Here is a 16,767-nt window from a genome sequence, read left to right on the forward strand (position 1 = left end):
GAACCTTTCAAAGAAAAGCGGCATGGCAGTTGCAGGTGGTTTCTGGCTCGATCAGACAACGGTGAACGATTGATGATCGTTCGCACGTACCGGACGTGTTGTTTCGCGGAATACAATCACAGTCACTGCAAGGTCTTTCAGCAGGATCCCAGCTTCTCTCGGCCTTCAGGAATTTTTGACTGATTTTTGACTGGAGGTTGGTAAGTAGCCTTGGTACACGCTCTCTGTTTATCGGACTGAATTATCCGATTAACCAGGAGATAACTGACGGCAAGGATCATGATGGCAGCGCGGTTTCGTTCATCAGGCAAAACTGTGTGTACACAGCATACCATGCGTCTCTGCATGCACCATACCTTGATATGTGCCGCCACGCTCTGCAGCCCAAAGTAGGAGAGAGGGTCGCAAGTATCAGACTTCGACCTGCTGGCTGGAGTTTCCCCCATCAGGCACCCATCTGGTTCAAGCCGCCAGCCAATCTCCACAGCTTAATAAATAGTAACGTCTAACTGAGCCAGTTAGTTAGATGCGTACACTTGGTGTAGTAGGATATTTATTTAGTTTGATGCATACACTTGTTCTTTTTTGGTAGCCCTTTTGTAATGATGGCTGATGTTTGGTTTGGAAGAGAGAGCTGTGTCTTCACTCTTCTGGCCTGCTTACTGCTTTTGTTGGACCCCCAACCCTGGTTGCTGCTGCTGCTGTTTTCAATGTACAATCAGTGGTATATTTCGTCTGCTGGTTGAATAAATGTGTTGTTAGAAAGACAAACACAATGTTTTGGAAGTCGTTGCACGGTTCGATCCTTTAGTGCCCCGTACCGTACGTAGCGCATACTATTTTTCGTACGGAACACATTTTCCACTTGTTGATAACATGCAGCCCACTGATGAAGGCCCAATAGAGGAGCCCATAATTAACTGGAAGGGAGGCTCTCACATGAATCCAGCCCAGGTACATGCTCATGGTCCCCTAAACATAAATGAGTAAATAAATAAATAAAGCTAAATGCTCATGCACCAGTTCTTTAAATTCACGATTTAACAGGAGGATATTATTTCCTATGATAGTGTCGTTACATTCAGTCGATATTATTCTTAGGCAAAGATAGCGACCAGTCTTGTCTCTCCCAGCATTTTCTTCCTGCAACCAGCGGACCCATGCAAATCGTAGTCAACGTCGTAAATAGTTCCGGTCCATTTTTATTTTTCAATAAGAATGTCCAACCCAGCCCAGCACATTGGCGACATCACTTTATCCTCCGCCTTGGTGCGCTCACCGCGGCGCCACCATCCGGCCCTGTCAACATAGTTTTTTTGAAATGGTCCCTGTCAACATAGTGAATCGGGAGAGGACTGTAGTTGTGAGTATGACAGTACGGACCCACCAGGTCCACTCCCGAACACAAGCAGGTGCCTCTTTTACTACTCAGATGAACCCCTCATTTTTTACTCTAATCCACCCTGCTGATATCTGGGACCCACATCATTTTCAACGTATAGTCAATTAACGACAGAATTGCACAACTTTTTTTGAGTAGTAATTCAGAGGAGCAGGCTATAAACTGGGTTGTGCGGTCTCTGTGGCCCGTCTAACAACATGACCAGCCCAGCAGTTTTTTCTTTGGGAAAATAGGTAGCCCAGCATTTATTTTTGAAGAATACCCAAGCTAGGCCTATTTGTTTTCTATGACTTACTGGGCTGCAAATGTTTCAAGACGAGGAGGGATGCATTTCGCCTGGCCAAAGAGTATGGTCAATGTCTGTTAAAGGTAATATCAAAAGGGGTCGAAAATTCCAAAAAAATATAGCAAATGGGATATTAGTTTCTTTTTGTTTTTGTTCTTCACTGATATCTTATACTGTATTTCATTGGATTTAACATGACATAGTACTAATTTATTTTTAAATTTGTTTTAGTATGGCTACTAATTTTTGGATTAAGAATATTTTGTTCCCCAGCAAAAATTTACGAATTCTCAAAATTTCGCACATATTTAGTTAATTTTTTAACCCTGGTACTGACCAAAAAATGGGCAGCAATTCTAAAAATGGAAAACGGGCTGCAATAAATTCCATATGAATTAGAAAATGAGTAAAAATTATAAAAATAATAGCAAATGGGTTGTACACACCACATATTTCGAGGCTGACTTGTTTACACAAGGCTTTGTCAGTCAACACACGATTCTAGCAGCAGTGACTATTGGATATCCATCCAACGGCCGACATGCTTCTTCAATCTCTGATCTTCCTGCTCCAGCCGCCTAAACTAGCACCGGCGGAACTGCCTGCTCCCTCCTCTTGTGGCCCGCTGTGATGCCGCAGGCTTCCCCGACCCACCCTACTCCCCCGCTGGCCTGGCCGCACGCAATCAACTGCCTCCTTATTACGCGAAAAAAATGATTCCTCCCACTGACATCTGGGGCGCACCGGTTGGGAGGCTGACCTGTGGGCCTACTAGGTTGACGCGTACGCAGGGCTTGTCAACTTAGTCAACAAACGATTCTAGCAGCAGTAACCGTTGGATTTGAATCGAACGGTCCTGCTGTTTCTTCAATCGCTGCTCTTCTTGCACCAGCCGCCCAGACCAGCACCGGCGAGACCGCCTGCTCCTGCCTCCAGTGGCCGGTTGTTCTGCCGTTGAGGCCTCACCGCCCCTACTACTCCCAGCACTAGCCAGGCCCTGCTGCGACGACAGCCTCACACCGCAGCCGAACCAGTGAACCCTCGTACTCCTCTCCGCGTGGGCATCCACTTCCGCGTCTTCCCCGGCTCCGCATCGTCCCCTTCCTAGGCCTCGCCGTCGTCCACCACCTTGGATGCGCTCGGCGCGGAGTGTTCAACGTGGTCAACGAACGACACCATCGGAAGTAGACTGTGTGTGGAGAGGCTGACAGCTGGGTCCACGGCCGCACGCAAGGAAATGCCTCCTTATTACGCGCAAAATAATGATTCCTCCACCTGACAGCTGGGACCCACCGGAAGGGCCTCTATATTTCGTGAAAAAAATGTTCCCACCGCTGACAGGTTGGACCCACCAGCTATATCTTCGCACGCAAGGAAGTGCCTCCTTATTACGCACAAAAAAATGAATACCCCCTGCTAGCTGGGACCCACAATAGTAGGAGGCTGACTTGTGGGCCAACTAAGTTGACGGGGATGGAGGGCTTTGTCAACTTAGTCAATATGAACGATTCTAGCTCCAATGACCGTACGATTTCCATCCAACGGCCGTAGTGCTTCTTCAACCTCTGGTCTTCTTGCTCCAGCCGCCCAAACCAGCGCCGGTCGTGCCTCGTGCTCCTGCCTCCCGTGGCCGGCTACGATGCCGCGGAGGCCTCACCGCCCCCTACTACTCGCACCGCTGGCCAGGCCATCCCTCTACTCACCCACACCCCCTGTTATTCTGCGGCGACGGCAGCCTCACACTGCAGCGAACCAGTGAACCCTCATACTCCTCTATGCATGGGCATCCACTGCCGCGTCTTCCCCGGCTCCGCGTCGTCCCCTTCCTAGGCCTCGCCGTCGTCCACCGCCCTGGTGCTCTCGGCGCGGCGTGGTCAACGTAGTCAAGGAACGGCTTCCATCGAACATGGACTGTACGTGGACAGGCTGACAGCTGGGTCCATGGCTGCAGCAAGGAAGTGCCTCCTTATTACGTGGAAAATAATGATTCCTCCACCTGACAGCAGGTACCCACCAGACGGGCAACCGTATTTCGCAAAAAAAACGTTCCCCCTGACTTCTGGGACCTACCAGCTACATCTTCGCACGCAAGGAAGTGCGTCCGCGCAAAAAAAAACGATTCGCCCCCTGACTGCTGGGACCCCCCAGCTACATCTTCGCACGCAAGGAAGTGCCTGACAGTCGGGACCCACCTGGTCGAAGCGTACATAGCGTTGTCATTCTGGTCGCGAACGTCTATGTATATACTGGTCGATGTAGAGGCGCGCACGTGCCGTAGTAGAGGCGCGCACGTAGCATGTACATGTACGTACAGCGGCAGTGTGCAAGAAAGAAAATACAGCCACGTACGTACATACGGGCTGGGTCTCGAACGCCTACTCGCGCATACGTACGGCCAGGGCTCGTGTACATGGCTGGGTCGGAACATAGAAACTGTGTCGTCGTCGTGTTCATGGGGAGCCAACCGGCTGGGTCGGAACGGAATGCGTCATCGTGTTCATCGGGAGGGCTTGGACGGAACAGCCGATGGAAACGAGGCCTAGCGTACCGCAGAAAGGAGGAAACGGCCTTGTGTTCGACCAACCACGGTCGAAACGGGATCCTGTTCATTGGGAGGGGTCTGGCGTACCGCAAAACGGAGGAAACGGACCTCCTACGGTCGAAACGGGGTCCTGTTGATCGGGAGGGGTGTGGCGTACCGCAAAACGGAGGAAACAGACTTGTGTTGGAGCGCTACGGTCGAAACGGGGGTCCTGTTCATCGGGAGAGGTGTGGCGTACCGCAAAACAGGACTCCACGGGCTACTGTTCATCTCCACCGTCGACACCCTCCAGCCTCCACGGGCTACTGTTCATCCACCATCGACCTCCTCCAGCCTCCACCTGTGACTGTTCATCCACGGGCTCCTATTCATCCAGCCTCCACCGCGCGCTACTCCACCGGCTACTATACAACCAGCCCTCTCCACGGGCTCCTGTTCAACCACCCCTCCACGGGCTACTATTCATCCAGCCCTCCACCGTCTACTGTTCATCCAGCCCTCCACGGGGTGGTCCTATTCATCCAGCCCTCCACGGGGTCCTGTTCATCCAGCCCCAACCGGCTCAATCGATCGGGGTCCTGTTCATCCACCCTCACCGGGAACTGTTCATCCAAACCCCCCAGCAACGCTCACTGTTCATCCAGAGGCAGCATCGATCGACTTTAGTTAGCAGCAGTAGCGAAGGAATCGCTCGATCGGGTTCAGTAACGCGTAGCCTGCAGTGCAATCGCTCTGGTTCAGTAGGCAAACGCCTCGCTCGGGTTCAGTTAGAACCCAACGCCTCGCACCCACGTGCGTGCGTGTACGAGAGAAACGCGCAAACCTCCGTGCATCGCTCGGCCCCGACCACCCACCGTAACCGGGAACACCCCGATATTTTCCTCGCCCTCGCTTCTACCACGGTTTTTTCCGTCATGGATGACCCAAAGAATGTCATGCAGCTGCGTCTCCGGCCCTCCCAGGACAAAAAGCCCATTTTCTATCATGATTTTTTGTCATAGAAGTAGGAGCCCACCACATCTATGATTATACCGGGTTTTGTCACAATTATCGTCATAGAAGTGTCATAAGTATGACATAATTTTTTTTCGTTCGGCCCAAAATGTCACGGATGTGTCTTTTTTTTTGTAGTGATAGGTGCACTAGTTCGGCGAAGAGATGGTGATACAAGTGCAATATGGATGGTAGATATAGGTTTTTGTAATCTGAAAATATAAAAACAGCAAGGTAACAAGTAATAAAAGTGAGCATAAACGATATTGCAATGCTAGGAAACAAGGCCTAGGGTTCATACTTACTAGTTCAAGTTCTCTCAACAATAATAACATAATTGGATCATATTACTATTCCTCAACATGCAACAAAGAGTCACTCCAAAGTCACTAATAGCGGAGAACAAACGAAGAGATTATTGTAGGGTACGAAACCACCTCAAAGTTATCCTTTCTGATCGATCTATTCAAGAGTCTGTAGTAAAATAACACGAAGCTATTCTTTCCGTTCGATCTATCATAGAGTTCGTACTGGAATAACACCTTAAGACACAAATCAACCAAAACCCTAATGTCACCTAGATACTCCAATGTCACCTCAAGTATCTGTGGGTATGATTATATGATATGCATCACACAATCTCAGATTCATCTATTCAAACCAACACAAAGTACTTCAAAGAGTGCCCCAAAGTTTCTACCGGAGAGTCAAGACGAAAACGTGTGCCAACCCCTATGCATAGATTCCCAAGGTCACGGAACCCGCAAGTTGATCACCAAAACATACATCAAGTGAATCAATAGAATACCCCATTGTCACCACAGGTATCCCACGCAAGACATACATCAAGTGTTCTCAAATCCTTAAAGACTCAATCCGATAAGATAACTTCAAAGGGGAAACTCGATCCATTACAAGAGAGTAGAGGGGGAGAAACATCATAAGATCCAACTATAATAGCAAAGCTCACGATACATCAAGATCATGCCAAATCAAGAACACGAGAGAGAGAGAGAGATCAAACACATAGCTACTGGTACATACCCTCAGCCCCGAGGGTGAACTACTCGCTCCTCGTCATGGAGAGCGCCGAGATGATGAATATGGCCACCGGTGAGGGATCCCCCCTCTGGCAGGGTGCCGAAACAGGGTCCCGATTGGTTTTTGGTGGCTACAGAGGCTTGCGGCGGCGGAACTCCCGATCTAGGTTATGTTCTGGAGGTTTGTGTATTTATAGGAATTTTTGGCGTCGGTCTCACGTCAGGGGGGTCTCCGAGTCGTCCACGAGATAGGGGCCCACGCCTAGGGGGTAGGGCGTGCCCCCCACCCTCGTGGGCAGCGCGAGACTCTTCTGGCCCAACTCTTTTACTCCGGGGGCTTCTTTTGGTCCATAAAAATCATCAAAAATTGGCACGTCAATTGGACTCCGTTTGGTATTCCTTTTCTGCGATACTCAAAAACAAGGAAAAACAGAAACTGGCACTGGGCTCTAGGTTAATAGGTTAGTCCCAAAAATCATATAAAATAGCATATAAATGCATATAAAACATCCACGATTGATAATATAATAGCATGGAACAATCAAAAATTATAGATACGTTGGAGACGTATCAAGCATCCCCAAGCTTAATTCCTGCTCGTCCTCGAGTAGGTAAATGATAAAAACAGAATTTTTGATGTGGAATGCTACCTAACATATTTTTCAATGTAATTTTCTCTATTGTGGCATGAATGTTCAGATACGAAAGATTCAGACAAAAGTTTAATGTTGACATAAAAATAATAATACTTCAAGCATACTAACCAAGCAATTATGTCTTCTCAAAATAACATAGCCAAAGAAAGCTCATCCCTACAAAATCATATAGTTTGGCCATGCTTCATTTTAGTCACACAAAATGCTCCCATCATGCAAAACCCCGATGACAAGCCAAGCAATGGTTTTATACTTCAGTATTCTCAAACTTTTTCAACTTTCAGGCAATACATGAGCATGAGCCATGGACATAGCACTATGGGTGGAATATAATATGATGATGGGGGTTGTGTGGAGAAGACAAAAAGGGAGAAAGTCTCACATCGACGCGGCTAATCAACGGGCTATGGAGATGCCCATCAATTGATGTCAATGCGAGGAGTAGGGATTGCCATGCAACGGATGCACTAGAGCTATAAATGTATGAAAGCTCAACAAAAGAAACTAAGTGGGTGTGCATCCAACTTGCTTGCTCACGAAGACCTAGGGCATTTGAGGAAGCCCATTGTTGGAATATACAAGCCAAGTTCTATAATGAAAAATCCCCACTAGTATATGAAAGTGACAAAATAAGAGACTCTCTATCATGAAGATCATGGTGCTACTTTGAAGCACAAGTGTGGAAAAAGGATAGTAGCATTGTCCCTTTTATCTTTTTTTTTATTTTTTTATTTGGCCTTTCTCTTTTTTTCGGCCTTTCTTTTTTTCTTTTTTTCCGGGACAATGCTCTATTAATGATGTCATCACACTTCTATTTATTTACAACTCAAAGATTACAACTCGATACTAGAACAAAGTATGACTCTATATGAATGCCTCCGGCGGTGTACCGGGATGGGCAATGAATCAAGAGTGACATGTATGAAATTATGCATGGTGGCTTTGCCACAAATACGATGTCAACTACATGATCGTGCACGGCAATATGACAATGATGAAGCATGTCATAATAAATGGAACGGTGGAAAGTTGCATGGCAATATATCTCGGAATGGCTATGGAAATGCCATAATAGGTAGGTATGGTGGCTGTTTTGAGGAAGATATAAGGAGGTTTATCTGTGATAGAGCGTATCATATCACGGGGTTTGGATGCACCAGCAAAGTTTGCACCAACTCGAGAAAGGGCAATGCATGGTACCGAAGAGGCTAGCAATGATGGAAGGGTGAGAGCGCGTATAATCCATGGACTCAACATTAGTCATAAAGAACTCACAAACTTATTGCAAAAATCTACAAGTCATCAAAACCAAGCACTATGCGCATGCTCCTAGGGGGATAGATTGTTAGGAAAAGACCATCGCTCGTCCCCGACCGCCACTCATAAGGAGGAGAATCAAAGAAACACCTCATGCTTCAAATTTGTTACACAACAGTTACCATACGTGCATGCTACGGGACTTGCAAACCTCAACACAAGTATTTCTAAAATTCAAAATTACTCAACTAGCACGACTCTAATATTACCATCTTCATATCTCAAAACAATCATCAAGTATCAAACTTCTCATAGTATTCAATGCACTCTATATGGAAGTTTTTATTATACCCATCTTGGATGCCTATCATATTAGGACTAGTTTCATAACCAAAGCAAATTACCATGCTGTTTAGGACTCTCAAAATAATATAAGTGAAGCATGAGAGTTCATCTATTTCTTCAAAATAAAACCACCGCCGTGCCCTAAAAAGATATAAGTGAAGCACTAGAGCAAACGACAAACTACTCCGAAAGATATAAGTGAAGATCAATGAGTAGTTGAATAATTATGTAACTATGTGAAGACTCTCTAACATTTAAGAATTTCAGATTTTGGTATTTTATTCAAACAGCAAGCAAAACAAAAGAAAATAAAATGATGCTCCAAGCAAAACACATATCATGTGGTGAATAAAAATATAGCTCCAAGTAAAGTTACCGATGAACGAAGACGAAAGAGGGGATGCCATCCGGGGCATCCCCAAGCTTAGGCTCTTGGTTGTCCTTGAATATTACCTTGGGGTGCCTTGGGCATCCCCAAGCTTAGGCTCTTGCCACTCCTTATTCCATAGTTCATCGAATATTTACCCAAAACTTGAAAACTTCACAACACAAAACTCAACAGAAAACTCGTAAGCTCCGTTAGTATAAGAAAATAAATCACCACTTAGGTACTGTTGTGAACTCATTCTAAATTCATATTGGTGTACTATCTACTATATTCCAACTTATCTATGGTTCATACTGCTACCTCCTGAGCACTGCGTTGGATTTCCCTTGAAGAGGAAAGGGTGATGCAGCAACGTAGCATAAGTATTTCCCTCAATTTTTGAGAACCAAGGTATCAATCCAGTAGGAGATTACACGCAAGTCGCCTCGTACCTACACAAACAAATAAGAACCTTGCAACCAACGTGATAAAGGGGTTGTCAATCCCTTCACGGCCACTTGCAAAAGTGAGATCTGATAGAGATAATAAGATAAATATTTTTGGTATTTTTTATGATATAGATTGAAAGTAAAGATTGCAAAGTAAAATAGATTGGAAACTTATATGATGGAAAATAAACCCGGGGGCCATAGGTTTCACTAGTGGCTTCTCTCAAGATAGCATAAGTATTACGGTGGGTGAACAAATTACTGTCGAGCAATTGATAGAAAAGTGCATAATTATGAGAATATCTAGGCATGATCATGTATATAGGCATCACGTCCGCGACAAGTAGACCGAAATGATTCTGCATCTACTACTATTACTCCACACATCGACCGCTATCCAGCATGCATCTAGAGTATTAAGTTCATAAGAACAGAGTAACGCATTAGACAAGATAACATGATGTAGAGGGATAAACTCAAGCAATATGATATAAACCCCATATTTTTATCCTCGATGGCAACAATACAATACGTGCCTTGCTGCCCCTGCTGTCACTGGGAAAGGACACCACAAGATTGAACCCAAAGCTAAGCACTTCTCCCATTGCAAGAAAGATCAATCTAGTAGGCCAAACCAAACTGATAATTCGAAGAGACTTGCAAAGATAACAAATCATACATAAAAGAATTCAGAGGAGATTCAAATATTGTTCATAGATAATCTTGATCATAAACCCACAATTCATCGGATCTCGACAAACACACCGCAAAAAGAATTACATCAAATAGATCTCCAAGAAGATTGAGGAGAACTTTGCATTGAGATCCAAAGAGAGAGAAGAAGCCATCTAGCTAATAACTATGGACCCGAAGGTCTGTGGTAAACTACTCACACATCATCGGAGAGGCTATCGTGTTGATGTAGAAGCCCTCCGTGATCGATTCCCCCTCTGGTGGAGCGCCAGAAAAGGCCCCAAGATGGGATCTCACGGGTACAGAAGGTTGTGGCGGTGGAAATAGGGTTTCGTGGTTCTCCTGGATGTTTTTGGGGTATATGGGTATATATAGGAGGAAGAAGTAGGTCGGTGGAGCTGCGAGGGGCCCACGAGGGTGGGAGGCGTGCCCAGGGGGGCAGGCGCGCCTCCCTACCTCGTGGCCTCCTTGCTTCTTTCTTGACGTCCACTCCAAGTCCTCTGGATCACGTTTGTTCCAAAAATAACTCTCCCGAAGGTTTCATTCCGTTTGGACTCCGTTTGATATTCCTTTTCTGCGAAACACTGAAATAGGCAAAAAAAACAGCAATTTGCACTGGGCCTTCGGCTAATAGGTTAGTCCCAAAAATAATATAAAAGTGCTTAGTAAAGCCCATTAAACATCCAAAACAGAAAATATAATAGCATGGAACAATCAAAAATTATAGATACGTTGGAGACGTATCAAGCATCCCCAAGCTTAATTCTTGCTCGTCCTCGAGTTGGTAAATGATAAAAACAGAATTTTTGATGTGGAATGCTACCTAGCATATTTCTCAATGTAATTTCCTTTATTATGGCATGAATGTTCAGATCCAAAAGATTCAAGACAAAAGTTTAATATTGACACGAAAATAATAATACTTCAAGCATACTAACAAAGCAATCATGTCTTCTCAAAATAACATGGCCAAAGAAAGTTATCCTTACAAAATCATATAGTCTGGCTATGCTCTATCTCCATCACACAAAGTATTTAATAATGCACAACCCCGATGACAAGCCAAGCAATTGTTTCATACTTTTGATGTTCTCAAACTTTTTCAATCTTCACACAATACATGAGCGTGAGCCATGGACATAGCACTATATGTGGAATAGAATGGTGGTTGTGGAGAAGACAAAAATGAGAAGATAGTTTCACATCAACTAGGCGTATCAACGGGCTATGGAGATGCCCATCAATAGATATCAATGTGAGTGAGTAGGGATTACCATATAACGGATGTACTAGAGCTACAAGTGTATGAAAGCTCAACAAAAGAAACTAAGTGGGGGTGCATCCAACTCGCTTTCTCACGAAGACCTAGGGCATTTTGAGGAAGCCCATCATTTGAATATACAAGCCAAGTTCTATAATGTAAAATTCCCACTAGTATATGAAAGTGACAACATAGGAGACTCTCTATTATGAAGATCATGGTGCTACTTTGAAGCACAAGTGTGGCAAAAGGATAGTAACATTGTCCTTCTCTCTTTTTCTCTCATTTTTTTAATTTTTTTGGGCCTTTTTCTCTCTCTTTTTATGGACTTTTTTTTTCTTTTCGTCCGGAGTCTCATCCCGACTTGTGAGGGAATCATAGTCTCCATCATCCTTTCCTCACTTGAGACAATGCTCTAATAATGATGATCATCACACTTTTATTTACTTACAACTCAAAAAATTACAACTCAATACTTGGAACAAAATATGACTCTATGTGAATGCCTCCAGCAGTGTACCGGGATATGCAATGAATCAAGAGTGACATGTATGAAAGAATTATAAAAGTGGCTTTGCCACAAATACGATGTCAACTACATGATCATGCAAAGCAATATGACAATGATGAGACGTGTCATAATAAACGGAACGGTGGTAAGTTGCATGGCAATATATCTCGGAATGGCTATGGAAATGCCATAATAGGTAGGTATGGTGGCTGTTTTGAGGAAGGTATATGGTGGGTGTATGATACTGCTGAAAGGTGTGCGGTATTAGAGAGGCTAGCAATGGTGGAAGGGTGAGAGTGTGTATAATCCATGGACTCAACATTAGTCATAAAGAACTCACATACTTATTGCAAAAATCTATTAGTTATCGAAACGAAGTACTACGCGCATGCTCCTAGGGGGATAGATTTGTAGAAAAAGACCATCGCTCGTCCCCGACCGCCACTCATAAGGAAGACAATCAATAAATAAACCATACTCCGACTTCATCACATAACGGTTCACCATACGTGCATGCTACGGGAATCACAAACTTTAGAACAAGTATTTCTCAAATTCACAACTACTCAACTAGCATGACTCTAATATCACCATCTTCATATCTCAAAACAATCATCAAGTATCAAACTTCTCATAGTATTCAATGCACTTTATATGATAGTTTTTATTATACCCATCTTGGATGTTCATCATATTAGGACTAATTTTATAGCCAAAGCGAACTACCATGCTGTCCTAAAAGACTCTCAAAATAATATAAGTGAAGCATGAGAGATCAATAATTTTTATAAAATAAAACCACCACCGTGCTCTAAAAAGATATAAGTGAAGCAGTAGAGCAAAATTATCTAGCTTAAAAGATACAAGTGAAGCACATAGAGTATTCTTATAAATTCCGATTCATGTGTGTCTCTCCCAAAAGGTGTGTACAGCAAGGATGATTGTGCTAAACTAAAAAGCAAAGACTCAAATCATACAAGACGCTCCAAGCAAAACACATATCATGTGGTGAATAAAAATATGGCCTCAAGTAAAGTTACCGATAAACGAAGACGAAAGAGGGGATGCCTTCCGAGGCATCCCCAAGCTTAGGCTTTTGGTTGTCCTTGGATTTTACCTTGGGGTGCTTTGGGCATCCCCAAGCTTAGGCTCTTGCCACTCCTTATTCCATAATCCATCAAATCTTTACCCAAAACTTGAAAACTTCACAACACAAAACTCAACAGAAAATCTTATGAGCTCCGTTAGTATAAGAAAACAAATCACCACCATAAGGTACTGTAATGAACTCATTCTTTATTTATATTGGTGTTAAACCTACTGTATTCCAACTTCTCTATGGTTCATACCCTCCGATACTAGCCATAGACTCATCAAAATAAGCAAACAACACACGAAAAACCGAATCTATCAAAAACAGAACAGTCTGTAGCAATCAGATTTGTTAGAATACTTATGGAACTCCAAAAATTCTGAAAAACTAGGAAAGCCTGGAAACTTTGTATATTGATCTACTGCAAAAAGAATTGGTATTTTATCGCATTCTGGTGAATTTTAACAATTTTTTTCGTGAGCACAAAGTTTCTGTCTTTTTCAGCAAGATCAAACAACTATCACCCAAGAAGTTCCTATTGGTTCTACTTGGCACAAACACTAATTAAAACATAAAAACACATCTAAACAGAGGCTAGATGAATTATTTATTACTAAACTGGAGCAAAAAGCAAAGAACAAAAATGAAATTGGGTTGCCTCCCAACAAGCGCTAACATTTAACGCCCCTAGCTAGGCATGATGATTTCAATGATGCTCATATAAAAGATAAGAATTGAAACATAAAGAGAGCATCATGAAGAATATGACTAGCACATTTAAGTATAACCCACTTCCTATGCATAGGGATTTTATGAGCAAACAACTTATGGGAACAATAATCAACTAGCATAGGAAAGCAAAACAAGCATAACTTCAAGATTTTAAGCACATAGAGAGGAAACTTGATATTATTGCAATTCCTACAAGCATATATTCCTCCCTCATAATAATTTTCAGTAGCATCATGAATGAATTCAACAATATAACTATCATGTGAGGCATAATCCAATTGAAAATTAAAATCAAGATGACAAGTTTCATGGTTATCATTAATATTTATAGCATACATGTCATCACAATAATCATCATGGATAGCAACTTTGTTCTCATAATCAATTGAAACCTGTTCCGAAATAGTGGATTCATAACTAAATAAAGTCATGACCTCTCCAAATCCACTTTCATAAATATTATAAGAATCAACACCCTCCAAAATAGTGGGATCATTACTTCCTAAAGTTGACACTCTTCCAAACCCACTTTCATCAATATAATCATCATAAATAGGAGGCATGCTATCATCATAATAAATTTTCTCATCAAAACTTGGGGGAAAAAACATATCATCTTCATCAAACATAGCACCCCCAAGCTTGTGGCTTTGCATATCCTTAGCATCATGGGTATTCAAAGAATTCATACTAACAACATTGCAATCATGCTCATCATTCACATATTTTATGCCAAGCATTCTATGTAATTTTTCTTCTAGTACTTGAGCACAATTTTCCTTTCCATCATTTTCACGAAAGACATTAAAAAGATGAAGCATATAAGGCAACCTTAATTCCATTTTTTTGTAGTTTTATTTTATAAACTAAACTAGTGATAAAACAAGAATCTAAAAGATTCGATTGAAAGATCTAAAGATATACCTTCAAGCACTCACCTCCGCGGCAACGGCGCCAGAAACTGCTTGATGTCTACTATGCAACCTTCTTCTTGTAGATGTTGTTGGGCCTCCAAGTGCAGAGGTTTGTAGGACAGTAGCAAATTTCCCTCAAGTGGATGACCTAAGGTTTATCAATCCGTGGGAGGCGTAGGATGAAGATGGTCTCTCTCAAACAACCCTGCAACCAAATAACAAAGAGTCTCTTGTGTCCCCAACACACCCAATACAATGGTAAATTGTATAGGTGCACTAGTTCGGCGAAGAGATGGTGATACAAGTGCAATATGGATGGTAGATATAGGTTTTTGTAATCTAAAAATATAAAACAGCAAGGTAACAAGTAATAAAAGTGAGCATAAACGGTATTGCAATGCTAGGAAACAAGGCCTAGGGTTCATACTTTCACTACTGCAAGTTCTCTCAACAATAATAACATAATTGGATCATATAACTATCCCTCAACATGCAACAAAGAGTCAATAACAGCGGAGAACAAACGAAGAGATTATTGTAGGGTACGAAACCACCTCAAAGTTATCCTTTCTGATCGATCTATTCAAGAGTCCGTAGTAAAATAACACGAAGCTATTCTTTCCGTTCGATATATCATAGAGTTCGTACTAGAATAACACCTTAGGACACAAATCAAACAAAACCCTAATGTCACCTAGATACTCCAATGTCACCTCAAGTATCCGTGGGTATGATTATACGATATGCATCACACAATCTTAGATTCATCTATTCAAACCAACACAAAGTACTTCAAAGAGTGCCCCAAAGTTTCTACCGGAGAGTCAAGACGAAAACGTGTGCAACCCCTATGCATAGATTCCCAAGGTCACGGAACCCGCAAGTTGATCACCAAAACATACATCAAGTGAATCAATAGAATACCCCATTGTCACCACAGGTATCCCACACAAGACATACATCAAGTGTTCTCAAATCCTTAAAGACTCAATCCGATAAGATAACTTCAAAGGGAAAACGCAATCCATTACAAGAGAGTAGAGGGGGAGAAACATCATAAGATCGAACTATAATAGCAAAGCTCGCGATACATCAAGATCATGGCAAATCAAGAACACGAGAGAGAGAGAGAGAGAGATCAAACACATAGCTACTGGTACATACCCTCAGCCCCGAGGGTGAACTACTCGCTCCTCGTCATGGAGAGCGCCGAGATGATGAAGATGGCCACCGGTGAGGGATCCCCCCTCCAGCAGGGTGCCGGAACAGGGTCCCGGTTGGTTTTTGGTGGCTACAGAGGCTTGCGGCGGCGGAACTCCCGATCTAGGTTATGTTCTGGAGGTTTGTGTATTTATAGGAATTTTTGGCGTCGGTCTCACGTCAGGGGGGTCTCTGAGTCGTCCACGAGATAGGGGCCCACGCCTAGGGGGTAGGGCATGCCCCCCACCCTCGTGGGCAGCGCGAGACTCTTCTGGCCCAACTCTTTTACTCCGGGGGCTTCTTTTGGTCCATAAAAATCATCAAAAATTGGCACGTCAATTGGACTCCGTTTGGTATTCCTTTTCTGTGATACCCAAAAACAAGGAAAAAACAGAAACTGGCACTGGGCTCTAGGTTAATAGGTTAGTCCCAAAAATCATATAAAATAGCATATAAATGCATATAAAACATCCACGATTGATAATATAATAGCATGGAACAATCAAAAATTATAGATACGTTGGAGACGTATCATCTACAAAGCTCGACTTGTTGCGAAAGGTTTTCGACAAGTTCAAGGAGTTGACTACGATGAGACCTTCTCACCAGCAGCGATGCTTAAGTCTGTCCGAATCATGTTAGCAATTGCCGCATTTTATGATTATGAAATTTCGCAAATGGATGTCAAAACTGCATTTCTTAATGGATTTCTTAAAGAAGAGTTGTATATGATGCAACCACAAGGTTTTGTCGATCCTAAATGTGCTAACAAAGTGTGCAAGCTCCAGCGATCCATTTATGGACTGGCGCAAGCATCTCGGAGTTGGAATATACGCTTTGATAGTGTGATCAAAGCATATGGTTTTATACAGAATTTGGAGAAGCCTGTATTTACAAGAAAGTGAGTGGGAGCTCTGTAGCATTTCTAATATTATATGTGGATGACATATTATTGATTGGAAATAATATAGAATTTCTGGATAGCATAAAAGGATACTTGAATAAGAATTTTTCAATGAAAGACCC

Source organism: Aegilops tauschii, chromosome 1, assembly GCF_002575655.3.
Source record: "Aegilops tauschii subsp. strangulata cultivar AL8/78 chromosome 1, Aet v6.0, whole genome shotgun sequence".
Taxonomy (NCBI): Eukaryota; Viridiplantae; Streptophyta; class Magnoliopsida; order Poales; family Poaceae; genus Aegilops; species Aegilops tauschii.